Source organism: Marmota monax, unplaced genomic scaffold (assembly GCF_021218885.2).
Source record: "Marmota monax isolate L192 unplaced genomic scaffold, Marmota_monax_Labrador192_F-V1.1 WCK01_AAM20220418_F8-fsc00106, whole genome shotgun sequence".
Taxonomy (NCBI): Eukaryota; Metazoa; Chordata; class Mammalia; order Rodentia; family Sciuridae; genus Marmota; species Marmota monax.
Window position 1 is genome coordinate 10,063,986 of NW_026695218.1, and position 21,021 is coordinate 10,085,006.

At 39.9% G+C, this 21,021-nt stretch overlaps 1 long non-coding RNA gene across 18 annotated transcripts in view; it reads left to right on the forward strand.

Moving 5' to 3' along the window:
• The window catches only part of LOC124084810 (uncharacterized), a 115,264-nt gene that overhangs the window by 13,537 nt on the left and 80,706 nt on the right, over nucleotides 1–21,021 (forward strand). For 14 of the 18 annotated variants that reach the window (XR_009225698.1, XR_009225694.1, XR_009225701.1 and 11 more), the window contains one exon: nucleotides 11,278–11,354. The exons of 3 other annotated variants lie outside the window; for them this stretch is intronic. This is a non-coding gene — a long non-coding RNA (uncharacterized LOC124084810). Of the gene's footprint in view, nucleotides 1–11,273; nucleotides 11,355–21,021 lie in introns of all 18 variants that reach the window. One more of the 18 variants, XR_009225703.1, reaches the window with a different exon arrangement.

Below are 21,021 nucleotides of genomic sequence, written 5' to 3' on the forward strand. Positions count from 1 at the left end.
CATCCTTCTGTGCAAGAGCACAGCAGAAGTACTACTTTTTTTTTTTGGTACTGGCAATTAAACCCAGGGGTGCTTTACCTCTGATATGCATCCCTATTTTTTTTTTGAGATAGGGTCTTGCTAAATTGCCAAGGCTGGCCTCTATTTTGCAATTTTCTTGCCTCAGTCTCCTGTGTTGATGGGATTATAGCCGTGCGCCACCACACCCAGCAGCACACTAGAGCTTCTTACTCCTGTCTAACTATAACTTAGCAGCCGTTGATCAACCTCTTCCACTCCTTATTCTTTCTTTCTCTTTCTATCCTGTGGTAACTATTGTTCTATTCTCAACTTACATAAGATCAGCTATTTTTATTTTCCACATATGAGTGAGATCATGCAGTACTTGTCTTTCTGTTCCTGGCTTATTTTACTTAATATAATGATCATCAGTTTCATACATGATGCTACAAATGACAGGATTTTTTTTAAAAAGAGCCCATTCTTGCCAGGCACAGTGGGTCATGCCTGTTATCCAGTACCTCGGAAGCTGAGGCAGAAGGATCACAAGTTCAAAGCAAGCCTTAGCAACTTAGTGAGGCCTTAAGCAACTTAGTGAGACCCTGTCTCAAAATGAAAAGGGCTGGATGGGGCTGGGGTTGTAGCTTAGTGGTAGAACACTTGACTTGCGCATGTGAAGCACTGGGTTCAATTCTCAGCACCACATAAAAATAAATAAATAAAATAAAGGCATTATGTCCATCTACAACTTAAAAAAAAAAAAAGGCCTGGAGATGTGGCTCAGTGGTTAAGTGTCCTTGGTACAACCCCTGGTACCAAAAAAAGAAAAAAGATTTCATTCTTTTTTATTCCCGAATAGTATTCCTTTATGCATATGTTCTGCATTTTCTTTATCCATTCATCAGTTGATGGACACTGAGGTTGTCTCCATTTCTTAGCAATAGACCTGGCAGTGCAATGTCTTCTTTGTTCAATTCTTTGTAAACTTCATGCATGAATGATGTCTTGATTGGGTTTAGGATTCTCCATCCTCCCTACTGGGGATTGAACTCAGGTGTGCTTTACCACTGAGCACCATCCCCACCCCTTCATTTATTTATCTTTTGAGACAGGGTCTTGCTAAATTATCTGGGCTGGCTTTGAATGGTGATCTTACCTCAGCCTCCTTAGTAGCTGGGATTACAGGAGTATGCCACTCAGCCTAGCTGGGTTCAGGATTCTTGAAATACTCGTCTTAGTCTCTATAAAGACTGTAAGCAGCTTTTCACTATCTTGATTTTCTAGTGATACAGATGAGAAGTTCAGTGAATAGGATTTTTTTTCTTTTGTGAATAATAACCCGTTGTCTCTGGAGGTTTCTGAATTTTTTTGTTCTTGCTTAGAGTTTCACCATAATATGCTGAGGTATATTTTTTTGGAGGGTACCAGGGATTGAACTCAGGGGCACTCGACCACTGAGCCACAATCCCAGCCCTATTTTGTATTTTATTGAGAGACAGGGTCTCACTGAGTTGCTAAGTGCCTCGCTGTTGCTGAGGCTGGTCCTCCTGTCTCAGCCTCCCAAGCCGCTGGGATTACAGGCATGTGCCACCGCACCCAGTCAGTATCTTTTTAAAGTAACCCTGCTGGGCACTTGATGAGCTTAAATCTTTCTTAAAGGACATTGTATTGCTTTCCTTCTTTCTGTTTCTAGTCTCCTTACTTTATAGAAGAAGAAACTGAAACCAAACCCAGAAAGATGAAATGTCTTGCCTATAATCATATAGTTATGATTGAACCTCAAGATAACTTGATTCTTTGAACTAAAATTTTATTGTATTAATATTGCTTCAGTGAGTGGGCCATTTTGAATAATTTGGAAAGTTTTTAGTGAAACAGGAATTTTGGAAAGGGTTCATGGGGAGGTGAACAAGGAAGAAAAGATAATAAAATTCATTACAATTAAAATATAGCCACGTCCAGGTGTGGTGGCACACGCCTGTAATCCCAGTGGCTCCAAAGCTTGAGATAGGAGGAGCGAGAATTCAAAGCCAGCCTCAGCAACAGTGAGGTGGTAAGCAACTCAGTGAGACCCTGTTTCTAAATAAAATATAAATTAGGGCTGGGGATGTGGCTCAATGGTTGAGTGCCCCTGAGTTTATTATTGGTAACCCCCCCCCCAAAAAAAAAAATGTGGCTAGGACTGAAGATGTAATTCAGTGGTAGAGCACCTGCTTGGCATGCATGAGGCCTTGGGTGTGATCCCCATATTGAAGAAAAAAAAAAAAAAAAGGAAAATCTGCCATTTTTGAAAGACTAAAAAGTTTATAAGTCCCTTACTATCACAATTAATGAGCTACCCCAAAGCTCTAAAACTGAATAAAACGAGAAAGTTGCTTAAGCACTCAGGGAATTAGATATTTAGTAGTCAGTCAGTGGATAAGAGTGGTCATGCCCTGTTATAAATATTGGAAAACATATAAATGGCATCTGAAGGCTGGCTTGGAGACAGACATCATAAACCATGTCTTATCACTGGTCTGGTTTCTGTTTTGAGTTCCATCCTGAGACCCTTTTCTGATGGGAACCACCTGTTCCTAGCTCTATTGATCTTTGGATTTCCCCAGCTCTACAGTACCTTTCAGTTTTGAAATGAAACCTACCTCAGAGGGTGAGGTCAAGTACCAAGAGGACTTTGACAGCTCACACCAGGTTGTTTTATTTTCCAGGGCTGTCTGGTATGTGTCTGCGTGAGCTGTGAGGCTCAGCAAACTGTGATAGAGAGTAATTGATGATGAATCAGCTATTGTGTAAGGCCTGGGCAGTGTCATTTCTTTGGGTGACCAGGAAAACATGAGGAAGTACGTTGTGTTTTATCCACAGAAAGTTGAAAGTTAAGAGCACAGTCCACCAGAGAGCTGCCTATGATCTCTCTGCCTTTGGTTCACTTAAGAAGGAGAAGCTTTATCTCAGCTGCTTCTTTCTTCATTTGTAGAATCTACTCACCTCCTTTTTATTCAAGCCTCTAGCCTCCTCTTGCTGCTCCATCTATAGTAATCCTTTATAGTGTGCTTCCTAGAATTGCTGCTTTGTGAAGTGACTCCTTTAGATACCCTTCCTTCCAACTTGGCTCTTCACAAAATACAGCTTGTCTTGCTCCCTTTGCTGTAAACCTGGTTTCCACCAGATTACAGCACTTCACTTGGAATCTTTACAAATAGAACTAGCTCACCCTTTAATTCACCCTTAAATGACTTTGCCTGATTGTCCTCATCCCCATTTCCCAGCACTTGGGAGCTGCTTTTAATATTTATTTTTTAGTTTTCGGGGGACACAACATCTTTGTTTGTATGTGGTGCTGAGGATCGAACCCGGGCCGCACACATGCCAGGAGAGCACGCTACCGCTTGAGCCACATCCCCAGCCCGGGGAGCTGCTTTTAGACCTTCAAATATCTTTTCCCCGTTGAGATTTCTACCTGATCCTTGTGATCCTTGTTCTTTCTTTCTTTTTTTTTTTTTTTTGTACCAAGGATTGAAGCCAAGGGTGCTTAAACACTGAGCCACATCCCCATCCTTTTACATATTTTATTTAGAGACAGGCAGGGTCTCTCTGAGTTGCTTAAGGCCTTGCTAAGTTGCTGAGGTTGGCTTTGACCTCCCTTTCTAGGCCTGTGGCCCTACTTGGGGGTTCGGTGGCTAGGACTGACCTGGGGCCAAGGATTCAGAATAGAGTGTGGAATTAGGGGGATTGGTGTTAGCATTTTCAGATTTGGGCAGATAGGAAGCCGGAAGATGTGAACATGAAGACTAGTGGAGTGTGGGAGGGACAAACAGAAGATATCTTTTATAGGCTTCCTCTTTTGCCCATTCTGTTTTGGAAAAAAAAAAATTTTTTTTTTTTAACTTAGAGAAAAAAGGGTGATTACTAAAAAACAAAAAATCCCCAAAAGGGTAATTGCTGTTTGGGGTTTGGGGTATGGCTCGGTGGTAAAAGGAGTGCTTGCCTAGCACTCAAGTCTCATTGCATATCTGCAATCCCAGTTGCTCAGGAAGCTGAAGCAGGAGGATCACATATTTGAGGCTAGCCTCTCCAATTTAGCAAAGCCCTAAGCAAGTTAGTGAGACCCTGTCTCAAAAAACAGGAAAAAAGTGGGGGCTGGGGCTGGGGATATAGCTCAGTGGGAAAACACCTCTGGGTTCAAAGAAACAAACAAAAAGGCCCTGGATTTGATCCCCAGCACTACAAAAAACAAACAAACAAACAAACAAAAAACCACCAGAAACATACATACACACACACACACACAAAGTATAATTTAGAAAGAATATGGCAAGTTATCTTTTTAAAAAGTCAAAATATTGTAAACATATATATATATGTTTTTTGTTTATTTGTTTTGGCACTAGGGATTTAACCCAGGGACCCTTTACCACTAAGCTATATCTCCAGTCCTTTTTATTTTTTATTTTGAGACAGGGTCTCCTAAATTGTTGAGGTTGACTTTGAATTTGGGATCCTCCTTCCTCAGCCTACTGGAGTTGCTAGGATTACAGGCATGTACCATTGTGCCCAGCTGTAGAAAATATTTTGACTACTCCCCCCATCTCAATTATTTTTATAGTCCTTAGTGGTAACACACTGGTGTTTTAGAATGAAACTTTCAGACTACTTTTTTCCCATGAGTTTATATCCATTTGTATGAAGTGCATTTTGGTGATTTATTTACACAAATATTATTACATTTTATGTATCATTCTGGTATTTCCTTCTTTGTTTTTTTTTTAAATTTTTTTTAGTTGTAGATGGATATAATATCTATTTTTGTGTGGTGCTAAGGATCTAACCCAGTGCCTCACAGCGCAAGGCAACTGCTCTACCACTGAGCTGCAGCCCCAGCCCCTCCTTTTTTGTTTTAAGAATGTGCCTTGCCAGTATTCCATATTAGTACATAAAGATACATTTCGTTCTTTTTAAAAAAATATTTATTTTTTTAGTTGTAGTTGGACACAATACCTTTATTTTATTTATTTTTATGTGGTGCTGAGGATTGAACCATGTACTATGCGAGCACTCTACTACTGAGCCACAACCCCAGCCCCACATCTCATTCTTTTTGGTTTCTGTATAGTGTTCCATAGACTGGCTAATAACTTTTTTTTTTTTTTTTGTACCCAGGGATTGAACCCATGGGTAGTTAGCCACTGAGCCACATTCCTAGCACTTTTTATTTTTTTTTATTTTGAAATAGGACCTTGCCAAGTTGTTGAGGCTGGCTTTGAACTTACAAACTTTCTGCCTCAGCCTTCTAAACTGCTGGGATTACAGACATGCACCACCACACCTGGCAATATTTAACTCTTCTATTGAGGGAGATAAGATATTTCTAGTTTTTTAATATAATAAATGATTCTTGTTTTAAATGTTGGCATTCTGCTGTTAGGCCTTTTCCACCGCCCTGTGCTTTTCCTCGTACTTACTCTGGGTGATCTCAGCCTCTTTGACAGTTTGTTACCATCTACATGTGGATGATTCCCAAATCTCCAGCCCAGATCTTTCTCCAGACCAGAATATCCAACGGCTTAATGGAAAACTCCACTGGAATGTCTTTTATTCATGACAAAACACAGTCTCCTGCTTTGTCCCACTTGTTGTTTCTCCAATGCCCTATCATATACATTGTAATTTAGCATGTAATGACTGAAGCCCAAAACCTAGTAGGGATGGATAGTTCTTCCTTCTTTCCCACATCTGATGACCAGTTAGTCACTAGGACTTGTCTTCCTTCCATCCTCAGATTTTTATTTTCTTTTTTTCCTAAGCACTAGGAATTGAATCCAGGGCCCATTATTGCTGAGCTACATCCCCAGCTTTTTTTTTTTTTTGATATAGAGCCTTGCTAAGTTGCCCAGGCTGGTCTCAAACTTGAAATGCTCCTGCCTCAGACTCCTGAGTTGCCGGGATTATAGGCATGTACCACCATACCCAGCTCTTCAATGTTTCTTTTTTTTTTTTTAATTTATTTTTTATTAGTGCATTGTAATTATACATGATAGTGGGATTCATTATGCCATGTTTGTATATGTATATAACATAATTTTCTTAGGCTTCTTCCTTTTCCCTTCCTTGATATTTCTTGAATCTAGTCATTTTCATTTTTCATTGCTACTACCCTATACCTGGGTTTCCTAATTTAAAAAACCATATTGTGAGCATTTAAATGAAAAAGAAATCTATCTATCTATCATTCTACTTACTTGAATATCTATCTATCTCTATATATCCCTACCTCCATTCCATTCTCCACACTGTAATAATCTTTATAAAATATAAGGATGATTATGGAGTTATTCCTCTGCCTAAAAATAGTTCAGTGATATATCTGTTAGGCTTTTGTTCATGTTATCTCCACCTAGAATCCTTTCCTATTTGATTTTTGAAAGGCTGGCTTCCTTTTATTGAGATACCGGCTTTTAAGATAGATGCTGATGGCATATGCTTGTAATCTCAGTGATTTAGGAGGTTGAGGCAGGAGGATCACAAGTTCAAGGTCAGTCTCAGCAGTTTAGTGAGACTCTCAGCATCTTGGACTCTGTATTTCAAAATAAAAGGGACTAGAATGCTCAGTGGAAAATTGTCCCTGGGTTCAATCCCGTACCCCATAGCCCTACCAAAAAAAGAAAGAGAGAGATATACAAGCTTTTAAATGTCATCTCTTCTGAGAGGCATTCCTCAGACTGATTAATAATTTTAAAAGTAGTCACCAGATATTTTCTATTCCATTATCTTATTCTTTGAGTAATACTTAGTACTATCTGATATTTTTCTGATTTATTTGCATATTTGTTTATAGTATTCTTTAATTAGAATTTGGCCCTTTTTATTGTCATTCTACTTACTTGATCACCTTTGGTAATTCCAGTGTTTGCCAGGATGAATTTCTAACATGCTTGACTTGAATCATCTAATGTGCTTGTGTTTAGTTTCCAAATCATGTTCATGAAACTAGAGTAAACCTGACAGGGGACTTGCCCATGAAAGGGACATGTATGCTTAGGATGAAATGGAGAACCAGTGTAGGAAGATTGTTAACTCAGGTAGGAAGATTGGCTGAAGACAGAATAACTGAGAGTGGAACAAAATTGTAAGCAAGGTGAGAAGCAAAAGGCCTGAGGGATAAGGCGAGGCAAAGATGAAACAGGAAGCTGAACCATTAGGTCAGAAACCTAGAGAATCAGGATAGTGTAAGCAGGGACAGGGCCAGCAGTTCAGGATTAGGGTCATAAATCAACTTGGGGACTACTTAAATCATCTTTTAGTAGTCTTACCTTTTTCATCTAGAAACAGCTTTTGAATTATCAGGTCATTGACCTACAAGTGTTTGAGTGAGATTGCATATTCTTTTCTTTGTATTTTATTTGCTATTTATTTTAAAATCAAAGTCTACCTTACCTATCCTCCCTCAGATTCTGCTACCAGATTCTGTTACCAGATTCTGTTTTGTATTCCTTTAAATATATCAGGTTCAACTATCTCTGAAATAAGTTTCTTATATGAAAGCCTGAAGCAGTCCTGGAGTTCCATTCAGGTAGGATGAAAGGAGGGAGCACTCCTCAGACCATCTCTTCCCACTGAACCAGGCATAGGAGCTCAGCAGCCTCAGGAATTCAAGACTCTGTTGAGACTGAATCTGGAATTTTGGGAGGGTCATAAGAGTTTAGACTATAGGAAGGAATTCTATCAATGAAGCATAGTCAGAATTAGTAGAAGACTGAGTAGATATGTGTAGATGGCAGGATCTAAGGGTGTGGAGTAGATTTCAAGATTTCTGATCTGGAATGGTCCTCAAATTAGGCAATGTTAGGGGCTCTGATATACCAAGTAGAGAGTCATTAGTAGTACTAGTCCTTAGCCCTTAGATGTTTTTTGTATTTTACTGTGTAGCCTAGAGCTCTTCTATATGCTGAGAAGGAGTCATGAGAGTAGAAACAGTACTAACTGAGAGCAGAAGTAGTTTCTCTCTCTCTCTCTTTTTTTTTTTTTTGGTACCAGAGATTGAACCCAGGGGTGTTTAACCACTGAATCACATCCGCGGCTCTTTTTATTTTGAGACAGGGTCTTGTAAGTTGCTTAGGCTGGCCTTGAACTTGTGATCTTCCTGCCTCAGTCTCTGTAGTCACTGGAATTACAGGCATACACCACTACACTCAACGAACAGTTTCTCTTTTGAAGGTTAGATGGAGTGGTTGTGTGTGCAGAGTGGATAGTCTATAGCCAGTCATCTGGCCTGTGTAAGGCAAGACATCTACACTCCCCTTCTAGGGCTCTGTTGGGAAAATTAGGCTAAGAGTCAGCAATCGTGACCATTGTTCATGATTTCCCCATGTATTCCTGGTCTTTGCTTATCCCGCTGCTCTAAGCTCCAGGCTCTGATGTTCTGCCTTCTCTTTTATGGTTTAAGGCCTTCAAATTGCATATTCATTCTGAATTCTCCTTCTAGATTATTCACTCCATACCCAGCTTGGCTTTGCCCCTATATCATCCCCTAATTTTGACATTGCTATCCAGGTTTAAGTAAGGGCCTTCCTCCATTAACCCTGTTTCTAGAGCTATTATTTTTAAACTTTAATGTGTAGAAATTACCCATGGAGTCAAGTGGGAGCCTGGATACTTGTTTAAAACAGACTCCTGTTCTCTTCCTAGATATTCTGATTCATTAGATGTGAAATGGTGACCAGGAATCTAGTTTGATCATCTTCCAGGCTGATTCTGACCCTTGACAGAGGTCCCTGTCAGCTCCTCATCCCTAAAAGAGCAAGAAGAGAATTTGAATCCTTTATTTGGGTTTTAAGATCCTAGAACCATAGTCTTGTTGCCTGTCATGCAATGATGACAGTGTCTTATATTCTGTCCCTCCATCTCCTATGAGAGTGCCAGAACATGAGACACCGTAGGAACAGAGCCCAGGTGAGGTGGAAGACCTTAATATCTCTCCAATTGCAGATCAGTATCTTTGGGGTTTATAGAGAACTTTGGCACTGGACTTAGAGAAAGTAGGTTAATGTAGACCCTGAGGCTGCCAGTCACACTTCAGATTTGCCTCTGGAGTTCTTCTCATTTTTATTTACATTGACTGTGCTCTGACATTGGTTTTCCTTATCTAACCTTGAAGCTGCCCTCACTCTCCATTGTGGCCATCTTCTATACTGCTTCCATCCATCTTTCTATGGACAACTTGATGTTATCTTTCTCCTTTAAAATCTTCTGTTACATCCCTATTACCTATATACTCAAGTCCAAATGTATCAGGTTGGAATAAACAATCATGAACAATTTGGCCCAAACTGTCTAAAGATCTGCAATATCTTATGTTTCTCCAATCTCATTCCAGGCTACTCTCCTCCTTCCTTACTCCTACCTTCACTTGCTTACAGTGGCTTGATCATTTTTCCAGCTATTTCTGGCCTCAGGGCCTTTGCAATACCATATGGCCTCTGCCTGGAATACTTTTTACCTTGTACTTTATCTCATTAACTATCCTTTGACTTACCATGTCAACTAATATTAGTATTTGTATAAAAAAGAGGGCAACTTTGTATATCTGTATAATCTCCTCTTAGAGATCTTTTTTGGCCACTGTATATCAAGAAACTATCTTAGTCTTCCATTGGCTTTAGTCAGATCACTTAATGCTATTTACCTGTTTGTCTTTCTCTCCTTTTAGATTATAAGCTCCATGAGGGCAGGGGTCTTCTTGTTCATGATTGTATTTTCAGTACCTTTTGCATAAAGCCACTCAATAAGTCCTTGTTGACTAATCCATATTTTTGTTTTCTTTTTAGTATCTGTTTTGCTGCATTGTGGCTCTGCACAGCTCTTGCCCTTTGCATAAGCTGTTGCCTGTCCCAGAAACACCCTTTCTCTTATTAACTTGTCAGATTGCTTCTTGTCCTCTACTGTTTCTTTAAGCATTTTTTTTTTTTAATTTTTTATTGTGGGTTGTTCAAAACATTACAAATTTCTTGACATATCATATTCCACACTTTGATTCAAGTGGGTTATGAACTCCCACCTTCACCCCATACACAGATTGCAGAATCACATCAGTTACACATCCATTGATTTACAAATTGCCATACTAGTGTCTGTTGTGCTTCGCTGCCTTTCACATCCTCCCCCCTCCCCCCTCCCCACCTCTCCCCTCCCCTCCCCTCCTCTCTCTCTACCTCCTCCACTGTATAACCCTGAGGGTCTCCTTCCATTACCATGCAATTTCCCTTCTCTCTCCCTTTCCCTCCCACCTCTCATCCCTGTTAAATGTTAATCTTCTTCTCATGCTCTTCGTCCCTACTCTGTTCTTAGTTACTCTCTTTATATCAAAGAAGACATTTGGCATTTGTTTTTTAGGGATTGGCTAGCTTCACTTAGCATAATCTGCTCTAATGCCATCCATTTCCCTGTAAATTCTATGATTTTGTCATTTTTTAATGCAGAGTAATACTCCATTGTGTATAAATGCCACATTTTTTTTATCCATTCGTCTATTGAAGGGCATCTAGGTTGGTTCCACAGTCTTGCTATTGTGAACTGTGCTGCTATGAACATCGATGTAGCAGTGTCCCTGTAGCATGCTCTTTTTAGGTCTTTAGGGAATAGACCAAGAAGGGGAATAGCTGGGTCAAATGGTGGCTCCATTCCCAGCTTTCCAAGAAATCTCCATACTGCTTTCCAAATTGGCTGCACCAATTTTTTTGACCTTCCCAGGTTGTGCTGGTTCAACAGAGACAGTGTTTTGTTCCTCTTGAATAGGTTTTCTCACCCTGTGTTGTGATTTTGCCTATGTGAAAGATAGGTGGTATTGCCAGTTTTATAGGTGACCAACTGGAGGCTCTGAGAGATTAATTAACTTGAAAATAGGAAATCTGATAATTTGAACCCTGAGAAGCCCTGTTCTACTTCACTATGCTCCCTCCAAAAAAAAAAAAAAAATCAGCAGATATAGAAACACTGAAGTCAAAGGGGTGCTTATTATTATTATTAGTTAGGAAAACTACTGTGTATGCTCTTTAAAGTATCCTGAGAGTTAAACACAGTAAAATAAGTAATATTGATAAGCCATTAGTAGGGATAATAGAGAAAAAGGGTGACTGTAGTGTTCAAAGGATGATGTATATTTCATGTATTTTCTTGGTCATATCCTTGGTGACTTTTTTTTTTTTTGGCTACTGGGATTGAATCCAGGGTTGCTTTACCATGGAGCTACCACCCCAGCCCTTTTTATTTTTTATTTTGAGACAGGGTCTTGCTAAGTTGCTGTGGCTGGCCTTGAACTTGTGGTCCTCCTTCCTCAACCTCCCGAGTCGCTGGAATTATAGGTATGCACAACTGCGCCCAGTTCTCCTTAGTGTCTTCTTGTGATTCTGAGAAAACTAACCTACAGCTTGGTAGAAATGATGTGGAGCACTATTAAATTCAAACCAAAGCAGTTATCAATAATTAACTCATGATTTCTTAGAGGATATATGAAGAATGACGTCTGAACATTTTTTTTTTTTTTTGAGGGGAACAATGTGTAGAGAGCCATCAGTACATTTTGCTTAAAAATATATGGGCTAGGGGTGTAGCTTAGTGGTAGAGTGCTTATCTGGCTTGTGTGAGGCCAGATAACAGCAATAACAACAGCAACAAAACATTGATAAAAACTAGTTGAATAAATTATAATGGATATGTTAGCTTTCATTGCTGGGACAAATTAGTTGAGAAAATCAATTTAAATAAAGAAAGATTTATTTTGGCTCATGGTCTCAGAGGTTTCTGCCCCTGTTTGGCTGGCTCCATTGTTTTTGGGCCTGTGGTGAAGCAGTACATCATACTGAGGAGGGTGTGGTGGAACACAGTCACTCACCTCATGGTAACCAGGAAGCAGAGAGAGGGAAAGGGGCTATGGACAGGATATAGTCTCTAAGGGCATGCCCCTAAGGGCTCTGAACCAACTGGATTCTATCTCCTACAGTTTCTACCCCTTCCCAATAGTCTATTTAGCTTTGAATACTCAGTGAATTAATTCGTTGATGAGGTCAGAGTCCTCATGATCCAATCAGTTCCCATAATTCCCAGTTTTGAACAGTGCTGCATTAAGAATAAGTCTTCATAGGCTGGGGATGTGGCTCAAGCGGTAGCGCGCTCACCTGGCATGCCTGCGGCCCCGGGTTCGATCCTCAGCACCACATACAAACAAAGATGTGTGTCTGCCGAAAACTAAAAAATAAATATTAAAAAAATTCTCTCTCTCTCTCTCTCTCTCTCTTTAAAAAAAAAAAAAAGAATAAGTCTTCAACACATGAACTGTTGGGACATTCCAGATCCAAACCATAAAGGTGGTTATTGCTGTATTATGTAGCTATCAAAAAGAATGATACAAATACATACTGGTGTGGAGACCTATTATTAAGAGATAACTAGAGAGAGGTACATAATAGTATTTATGGTTATTGTGCTAGTATTACTATTCATATGAGAAAAAAGGGCAAATTTATATACCTATTACATACCCAGACTAAAAAAAATTGGGGAATTTTGATTGATTTTGAAACTTAAGATAACCTGTGTACAACAGAGTATCACACTATTTTTCTTGCTCTTCCTACCATTTGTTTTATTAGCATCTTTATTCTTCCTGTTCCATTCAATAGAAATCTTGGAACCCCCCTGCCCCCACACACACACCCCTGCACTTTTGAGGTATTGGGGATTGAACCTTAGGGCCTTACACATGCTAGACAGGTGCTATACTGCTGAGCCACATCCTCAGTCCTTTTTGAATTGGATTGGATTGAATTGAATTTATTTATTTTGGTGCTAGGTATTGAACCTAGGGGCACTTAACCATAGAGCCACATCCCCAACCCTTTTTATTTTTTGAGACAGGATTTTACTAAGTTGCTTAGGGTCTTGCTAAGTTGTGGAGACTGACCTTGAGCTTGATATTTTTCTGCTTTAGCCTCCCAAGTCACTGGGATTACAGGTGTGCATAAACCACGCACTTGGCTAGGAGCAATCCTTTTTAAAAAAATGTGTATGTATGTTGCTTTTGATTTCCCAAATGGAGTAAGTTCTCAAAGGAAGGAGGCATCTCTTAAGATTTTATCCTATAGTGAGTAGCATAAGATTTGCTTATTAAACATTCAACAAAGATGAGAAAGAAAGACTCTTCTATAAAAGGAATGATTGTTTTTTTCTGACACATCTTGCATACTTCTCTAGCAGGTTGTTTCTTCTCTTTGACAGACTTAAGTGTGTTGGGGGCTTGGGGAGTGGGGGAGGGGTGGGGAGAGAGGAAAGTAGGGGATGAGGAGAGGAAGGAGAGAAAGAAAGAGAAAATGAATTTGTGAAATGTTTCCTGCTGAAAGCCCAGGAAAGCAGCAGAAGACAGATTGGGGCCTAAAGTCTCTGGTCAAATAGTATGTAGTTTGAGACTTCTGTGTCATAGCCCTAGGAGAACCTCAAATTTCCATCCTCTTTCTAGTATCAGGCCTGGATATTTAATCAGGTTAGCAGGTCAGCTGAACCTGAATGTTCCTTTGACGTCTTAAATTCAATAGCACATAGTAGGAATATGATAAAAAGTAATTATGATCAAAAGTGATTTTTTTAATAAATTTTTTTAATATTTATTTTTTAGTTTTAAGTGGATACAATATATTTATTTATTTATTTGTTTATTTGTTTATTTATTTATTTATTTAGTCAGTCAGTCAGTCAGGGATTAAACCCAGAGATACTTTACTGAGCTACATCCCCAGCCCATTTGTATTTTATCTTTTCAGGGTCTCACTAAATTGCTTAGGGCCTCACTGAGTTGCTGAGGCTGGTTTTGAACTTGAGATCCTCCTGCCTTAGACTCCTAAGTTGTTGGTGTTATAGGTGTGGGCCACTGTACCTGGCTCCTCCATCCCTCTTGTATCCCCTTTTCACCCTGTGAGTGACCTGGCTTCTGGAAAGAAGAGGGAAAGGATGAGGGAGGATGGGGAAAGTTAAAGAACTTGGGAGGGTGTGTAGATGTGCTCTCCTTATTCTTTTTTATTTATTTATTTATTTTTAAAATTTTTTTAAACATTTTTTTAGAGAGAGAGAGAGAATTTTTTAGTATTTTTTTTTAGTTATCGGCGGACACAACATCTTTGTTTGTATGTGGTGCTGAGGATCGAACCCGGGCCGCACGCATTCCAGGTGACGTGCTACTGCTTGAGCCACATCCCCAGCCCCTCCTTATATTCTTTCTGGAACAAAGTATGGGGAAGAAGATATGTAAGTGGGTGGGAGAACATACACACTACCTGTACCACTTTCCTAGCACTTAATCTGAACCCTTGTTTATTATTAACCATCTCTTTATGTGCTAATCCTCTCTCACAGAGTATAAGCATGTATATGTGTAAAATTTTTTTTTTTTTTTTTTTTGTATTGGGGATTGAACCTAGCGGGTGCTTTCTTTACCATTGAGCTACATTCCCAGGCTTTTTTTTTTTTTTTTTTTGAGACAGGGTCTCACTAAGTTGCTTAAGGCCTTAGCCTTTTGAATTGCTGGGAGAGAGAGAAAAAAATAAAAAAGAGAGGAAAAAAAAAAAAGAAAGTAGCACATGACTTTCTATAGTTTTAATCACACTGGGCATTGCAGGGTTTTTTTTGGTACTAGGTATTGAACCCAGGGCACTCAACCATTGAGTTACGTCCCCAGCTCTTTTTTATATTTTATTTTGAAACAGGGTCTTGCTAAGTTGCTTAGGGCCTTGCTAAGTTCCTGAGGCTGGCTTTGAACACACTATCCTCCCGCCTCAGACTCCCGAGCTGCTGGAATTACAGGTGTGCACCACCATGGCTGGCTGGCATTGTGTTTTTTGTCTTATCCATCCTACAGGTGATATATCTTATCCGTCTAACAGGTCACATGATAGTCAAGAGTAAAGAAGGTGTCTTTGGAACTAGCTTCTTATAGCCTGAATTCTGACTCAACTGCTTGTTGTGTGACCAAGTCATTTACCTTCCTCTGTCTGAGTTTCATCTTTAGTAAAGTAGGGATGATAATAGCACCTATTTTAAAGGATTATTATAAGGAATAAATCAGTTCAATTAAAATGTTTAGAATATCAACTGGGGTATAACACTCAATAAATATGATTTAATTTGTATTTTTTGAATATAAAAGATTGAACATCTTTACAAATATATTTTGGATTTTGTATTTTTCTCTTTGACTTATTCATGTCCTTTGAACATTTTTCCAATGATTTTTTTCTTTCTTTCTTCCTTTTATTTCCCCCGCCCAGTGCTGGAGGTGGAACCCAGGGTAGTACTGTAGTAAACCTGTTTTGCTTTGTCTTTGTCCTCATCATCTCTTTTCAGAACTCTAGTTCCATTCTTTAACTCAAGATGGAGGTAAGGTGATTCTTATATAACAGAGCACTTACATGTCCTGTTGGCAGCTGCTGCCTGACAGAAACAATAATGACGGGTGATTAACCTTTACATAGAATGCATTATAGCATAGTCTGGAGCACTGACACACATAAGCCCCTTATTATGAGTTTGATGCTCTGTTAGGTCCATTCCCCCAAAATTCATATACACATCCAGAACCTCTGAATGTGATCTTATTTGGAAATAGGGTTTTTGCAGATATAATCAAGTTTCAGATGATCCTATTGGCAGATCCTAATCCAATGACTTTCTAAGGAGAGAGAGAGATACAGTTGGTCACATGACAGTGGAGGCAGAGATTAGAGTTATGCTGCTATAAGCTCAGGAATGGCTTTGCACTCCAAGGATTGCCAGCAACCACCAGAAACTAGAGACGGCAAGGAAGAACTCCTTAGAGCTTTAAGAGGGAGTGTGAGCCTATTGACACCTTAATTTCAGACTTGTAGCTTCCAGAACTGTGAGATAACAAATTTCTGTTTTAAGCCATCCAATTCATGTCAATTTGTTGTAGCAGACCTAAGGAACTAATATATGCTGTTACCATCATCTCCATGTTCAGATAAAGAAAACAGAAACCCAAAGAGGTGAGGTACTTTGAGATCTCTGTAGATACTGCTCTGATTTTCTGGCTCCTGCTGATGCTCTTGTTGGCTTTCCACCTTCCCCAACTTCTGGCAGTGCCAGAACTGAGCTCCTGATATGTCTCCCTTGTCTAACATATCAGGCCATAGCCTTTCACCAGTTCTTACCCACTTCATATTGTAGTGCAGAAACTCATTTCAAGAGACTTCTGATGGTATCCTGACCATTATAATCAGTCTCTTTTTCACAGCTTTCCTCCTTTTTAAATTATTTTTCATGCAGTCAGAGACCTGATGTGACAAGATTGGGGATATCCCTCAGCTGATTCTGGCCATTGTTTTTATGATTCCTGCTTCTGGCCAGTTGTATCTTTTAGAATTTCTGTTCTGATAGCTCAGATTTTGTGTTTTTATTTGAAGTTTTCAGGATCTCACAGCTTTCAGAACATGGCTATGAGCAGAAAAGGAGCAACTGTGTGGCTGCACCAGCTGTGAGGGGCATCAGTCATCATGTTATTGATGAACTCAACCCATCACAGTGGTTCTTTCCCTTGCACATAGGAAGTGAGGGGTGGAAGTCATTCTCTGAACCAGCTCATCTTGAATAGCTCCTTGACTGCTTATGGACTCTTCTGCTGCCATCTCATTGCTGGCTGAGGAATCTTGTTTTGCAGTATAGACCTTTGGCTGTGGATCCTGTTTTTATTCTCAGCTACTCTCACTAGACTGTGAGCTCCAGGAATATGGGAACCATATCTGTTTAGTTCGTTACTCAGGATAAGCAAAGACCTGGCACTTACTAGCCCCTCAGGAAGTGTTTGCTGAATGAAGAAATGAATATTGACCTTGAAGTTTCAGACTCTTGGTTTTTCTTCCCTCTTCCTGAAGCAAAGGGCCAAATTAAGAACTTTAAAGTTTAAAGCATTTGAGTCCTTAGTGTATATATCAAAATCAGTATTGAATGCAAAAAAGTATAAGGAAATACAGCAAAGAATTAGGAAGATGTAGTAAAATTCTGATTTTTATTGTAGTGACTACTTTGATAAATATAAAATAATTTAAGGGCTGGGGTTGTGGCTCAAATGGTAGAATGCTTGCCTAGCATGTGTGAGGCACTGGGTTTGATCCTCAGCACCACATAAAAATAAAATAAAGATATGGTGTCCACCTAAAACTAAATATAAACATTTAAAAAAATAATTTAAAATATTTGTTGTCATAGTCTCTGCCAGTTTCCTAAACACATACTGTTGGGTAATCCTGCCTGGACCAGTCCCTTCCTCACCTAGACTTCACTTTCAGTTCTTTATACCACCTGCTGAAGCTGCCAGCCAGCCTTTTCCACCCACAAGAGATGTCTGGCTCCTGAGAACCCAGTCTGGCTGGTATTCCTGGCTCCCCAGGGGCTTTCCAGGAAAGTCAAGTTGAATATACACACAAAAATGCTAAAGAATACCTGGCAATGAGAATTCCTATGCTGAATGGTGATTTATAGTGAGCATAGCACATTGTGCCAGGTGATTATACTAAGGCTGATTTTAGCATAATAATCTGCTTCTGTGATCCTGTATATGGTAAGCCTAGAAATTACTCTGTGATCCTTCTTTCTGGATCATGGTGAGAGAAATTAGGATGCAGATCCTTTCTACTTCCTGTGTTAATCGGTGCTTCATTGAGACCATTTTGAAAGGAAAAGAAAAATGTGATGTTGGAAATGGGGCCCAGGCCTCCCATAGACTGTTCCAAGGCTCTGACTATCCTCAAATTCTATTGCTTGATTCCAAAGAGTTTAAAATAGTGTTGGAAACCTCCTAGGAAAAAAAGTATCACTATAACTTCCTGGCTAAGGAAGTGGTGTGTGCTGGCTATAGCAGGAGGGGCAGCTAAGGCTCCCAAGTTCTATTCTGGACCTGTTACTGATTTGAGGTATGACAGCAATCCGAGCTGACATTCTGTAGATCTGATTTCTCATCTTCATCTCAGAGAGTCATGGAGGCTGTGTTCCCAAGGAAAGAGGTGACACTGTAGTCTTTTTATCCTGTGGGAGAGTCTCACCATTATAATTCTTTCATTTGAATTTTTAAGTTCCTTTTTAAAATACAGAAACACCCCCACAGAGTTAATGTAGGAACCCAGCAATACTGTTTACATTGTACTTGAATTCATTTCACCATCAGACTTGCTTTCCTTTAACAGTGTGATAGGTCAGCTCTCATAAGAGATAGAATCTTGGGAACTTTGATAGGGATTAGGAAAGGAAAGGAAAGGAAGGTTTGTATGGGGAACACTTCATGGCTTTGGACAGCCAGAGAATATCTTGAGGGCACCAGGTGCATAATGAACTAAATGGGGAAAAACAGATAGTTACCCCTTGAGAGTCAAGCATGTATTAGATGCTTTTCATGTATTTTCTTAATTATAATATGAACCAGTAAAAAATATCATCCTCATTTTTGTACATAGGCAAGTTGAACATTGAAGTTATATAACTTGCTCATGGTCACACAACTAATAAAAGGCTGAGCTAGGTTTATTCCTTGTGTCTGTCCAGCTTCAAAGTCCATACTACTTTCTAGAGCTTTTCTGTCTCTTGTGAGATTTAGGAAAGGAGGATGAGGAAAGACAGGAAGATACTATCTTTCTCTACCTCACAATTTTGCTTGGAGTGATCCTTTTAGCCAGAGGATCCTGTTTATAGAATACTAGGCTCTCTATATAGAAATGCTGCAACAACATATATGGGAATGATACCAATAGGCTGTAGGGGAGGATTAAAAAAGCCTTTGTTCTTTACCTCTACATTTTCAGTGTAGCCCACAAGTCAAAAATAACCGTGGGTAACTGGCTTACTGCTTAAGTGGCTCCATCCTGTCCTCCACATGAAATCTGATGTGTCTCAAGGAGTAAGCTGTGATGGGTAAGAGGTGAGGGTGTGGTATGCCTTCACTGTGTGTGTTGGAGCTGGTGACACCTGTTGTGTGTCTGTTACAATGAATTAGTACTGAGTAAACAAGAGGTATCTCTCTTTTGCCTTTCTAAGGGAGACCAGGTGGCAAAAAGTACTGGCCCTGATCCAGGGGATCCTGGTCTCTGGACTAGCAGAAGGGTGTCAGGTGATGGAATAAAAAGTCTGGTCTGTTAAGTGGTATAATTTCAGAGGTTCCAATAATGTGTCCTATCCCTCAAAGACTTGGCACAGCTGTTTGTTGTTGCTTGGAATTCCACAACTGAAATTTCTCCCCCTTGATTTAAATCTCTGAGACCCTATTGAATAGTGGTAGAGAGTATACTTAGCATGTCCAAGGCCCTGGGGGTTCAATTCCCAGCAAACACACACACATCCCTCCAGGAAGGGATTTGATGATAAAGCATCTTGGTCATATAAATGAAAGTGTAAAGGAGTTTGTGAAGTTGATTCTGAGAACTAGACTAAGGAAGGAGTAGAGAAGAGAGGACACTGCCCACCTAGTTGTAGAAACAGAAAAAAGGCACAATGAAATTGAGGTAAAGGTGCTGAAAAGAGAAACTGACTCCCTAAAGAAACTATTTCCTTCACAGTTTTGTTTATAAAAAGACAAATAGCTAGCTTGGCATAGTGGCTTACATCTGTAATCACAGTGATTTAGGAGGTTGAGGCAGGAGTATTGCAAGTTTGAGACCAGCCTCAGCAACTTAGCAAGTCCCTAAGCAACTTAGTGAAACCCTGTCTCAAAAAAAAAAAAAAAAAAAGCTGAGGTTGTGGCCTCAGTGGTACACTGTCCCTGGGTTTAGTTTCTAGTACCAAGAAAACAAACAAACAAAAAATAGGTGAGAATAGAGGTTCTTAACCCCAAAAGAGGGGCTGCTGAGTAGAGAGATTTTCCCACCAGCATGCTATATTACAGACAGTGTTGTTTGGAGGGTAGTAACTAGGAGTGTAGAAGCTTTGGGTCTGTGGTTTGCTGTGATGTCTTTAGATGAGGTGGTCACAGATCTTAGGAAGAGGGAGGTACAGCTTCCCAGAAGTGATGCAACCTAGTGGCGCAAAAGAGGCCACCACTGACACCAAGGGCAGGGCACTTCCTCAGTGGCTGCTGGTCACAGACAGCTTTTGCTCTGTTTCCCAGTGAGTTATGTTGTGATGGGACTTTGCTGGAAAACAACACAAGCCATGTCAACAGCAATGACAAAGCACTTGGAGTGTGTACACAAAGGTACAGTTCCCCCTTGCCCTACTAAATAGATCCAAAAACTTTTAAGGGTAGCCCTTATGATTCAGATATAGAAATATTTTTTTGGCCTGAGTTTCTCCATAGTCTTCCTAGTTGACTGGGCATCCACTTTCATTTTTCAGTGTTCTCAAATGGCCTTTATGATATGAATTCTCATGGCTTTTCCTTCCCCAGGGAATTTTTTCTGGGGCAACTCAAATCCATATCCTTCTCAACTCCTCACAGTGTTGTTCATGGATTCCCTTCACCTGCAGGCTACAAATTCTACTCTGAACACAGTCCCATCTTAAGTCCAGAGCAACTTCTTTAGGTTTCATTCAGTTCTCTTGGATTTTAAGTCATTTCTTTTGGTACATTCTTTAGAGAGCTATCATGAAAATGACCTCTATTCTCTTCTCCCCAGTGTTTGATAAGATCTGGACCTCTTTTCTTAACAGAATCAGCTCAACTCTGTGGAAGTTTCTGGATATTCCACACCCCTTTGTCTCTTCCCAACCTTCACAGCCTTCTACACCAAATTAACTGGATCTGCTGATCACCAGCATTTTGAAACCAATGCCTGATTTTGGGGCATGTGTTCTGTGCCATAAATGATAGTTCTCTGTCCACCCAATCTCTGCCTCCTCTCCATCTTACTATTTTTGCCTTTTACCTAACAGTACCAGGCTTTGTCCAGCACCCTGCCTGGAACCCCAACCTTATCCAGGACTAAAATCCTGCTGTTGTCCCTCACCAGGGTCTGTGGCCTTTGCTTTTTTTTTTTTTTTTAAGAA